The sequence below is a fragment of the Mastomys coucha genome, unplaced genomic scaffold (genome assembly GCF_008632895.1).
Source record: "Mastomys coucha isolate ucsf_1 unplaced genomic scaffold, UCSF_Mcou_1 pScaffold22, whole genome shotgun sequence".
Lineage (NCBI taxonomy): Eukaryota > Metazoa > Chordata > Mammalia > Rodentia > Muridae > Mastomys > Mastomys coucha.
Genome location: NW_022196905.1, coordinates 111385064 through 111386913, shown reverse-complemented (window position 1 = coordinate 111386913; position 1850 = coordinate 111385064). Strand labels below are relative to the sequence as shown.

General features: G+C 49.7%; 1 long non-coding RNA gene across 1 annotated transcript in view; it reads left to right on the top strand.

Annotated features, from left to right (window-relative positions):
* Positions 1-1579: 1579 nt before the first annotated feature.
* Positions 1580-1850, top strand: part of LOC116070855 — a 3792-nt gene continuing 3521 nt past the window's right edge. The window contains exon 1 of the long non-coding RNA XR_004110591.1: positions 1580-1665. This is a non-coding gene — a long non-coding RNA (uncharacterized LOC116070855). The remainder of the gene's footprint in view (positions 1666-1850) is intronic.

The following is a 1850-nucleotide window of genomic DNA, read 5'->3' as shown; positions in this document are numbered from 1 at the left end:
GAGTGGGAAGAGCTCAAGGGAGGAGAGTCTCCATAAACAATATCCTCGCTCAACAGTGACTAAGCTGTCACTCTCAGAGACCATGAGAGACCAAGGAATCCACAGGTCAGTCCCTGAGCACCTTGGGTTGGCAGTATCTGATCCCTGGAAAAGTAAAATGGTGTGTCCCCCCCCCCCAAACCCCGCACAGCTGATCCCTGGCCTGTCCCAAAGGTTGCAAGTCTACCTTTCTGTGTGTTTCACTAATAACCAAATTGTCCCTGCTACAGCTGTGTCACAGAACCGCAGGCACCTTCGGGAGGAAGATGGCTTGATCTTAGCTATTCCCAAGAAGATGGGGTGTTCAAACAGATGAGACCAGGAGAAGTGTGAGCAGTAGCTGGTGCGGGCACCACGAGAAGTGTGAGCAGCAGCTGGTGCGGGTACCACGCAGAGCTGGGCTGAGCCCTGTCTCTCAGGATCTGTACCACCCCAGGTAAGTTCCTCTGCCTCTCCAAGCCTTCATTTCCTTTCCGGTGACCTGGAAGAACTCCGAGTATATCCATCTGTGTTGAACACTGCCACAACACAGGGTCCACGTGCTTCCTCACCAGTGTCTAGTCACAGGATGAAAAAGGTGACTTTATGGACACTCTATAAGCATTCACCTGTGTTTCTTGTGTCAACATCTGTGTCAAGCTGAGCCCTCACGAGGCTAGCTCATTTGTGCTCTGAGAATGAAGACTGTTAAGTTCTTTCTCTATTGTTCTCTATTGGTGAAACTGCTAAGGTCTGTCTTGCCCCTCACAGAGAAACACCGCAGCGGGGCGCAGAGGCTCCAGCACCCGGAAGGCTGAGTGAAAAAGTCAAGAATTCCAGGTCGGGACTGAAGAGACTGCTCTTCCAGAGGTCCTGAGTTCAATTCCCAGCAACCACACGGTTCTCACAATCATCTGTAATGGGATCAGATGCCCTCTTCTGGTGTGTCTGAAGAGAGCAATGGTGTACTCATACATAACATAAAATAAATCTTTTTTTTTTTTTTTTAAAGAATTCCAGGCCAGTCTGGGCTAAACACTGACATCAAATAAAGACATGAATCTAGTTGGGGGAAAAAATGGAACAATTTAAAAAAGCTCAGGGAAACTACACTGACATTTGGACCTTTTCGAGTGACCCTATTACCTAGTGCCTTGCCCAGATCATCTTCATGACTCAGTGGTGGCCAAGTCTCTGGCTGGACCAGGAAAAGACAGAGCCCTTAGCCCGTGCATGGAGAGTGTTTGAATCTAGTCCTTCAAGGGTGACATCTCCCTGCTGAGAGTAATAATACATTTCCTTTGAATTTCATACCTGGATCAAAAAAACATTCTAGAGCCTAACTGGACAAAGCATTGGGCTGTGGGGGCTGAATGCACGCTGATGCTGGGCTGCATCTTCTGGGGTGATGTCCAGGACCCGCCTGCACTCACTCCAGCTGGGGAGGGTAAGCCTCCAGGTGAGCGCACAGCACCGTGGAGTCTTGTCTATCTGCATTGTGAGGTCACTTTCCCAGCATTTCTCATCTGCAGGGGTGAAGGGGTTCTGACTCTCTCCAAATGCCAGCCGGGTGTCAGACAGAAGGGCCACCAGTTTCAAATGCCTCAGGGAACAATGGCACAGAGAGCTCAAAAAGGACCAGTAGAAGTACATGTTGTGGAGGGAACCTGGGGGTTGGGGGGTGACTGAGGGATCAGGTCTGGGTTATACTGTTTTCAGTTTTTGGTTTGTGGATTTGGAGACAGAACCTGAGGCCCTCTACATACTGAGTCTGTGGTCCACTCTACACACTGAGTCTGTGGTCCACTCTAACATACTGAGTCTGTGGTCCA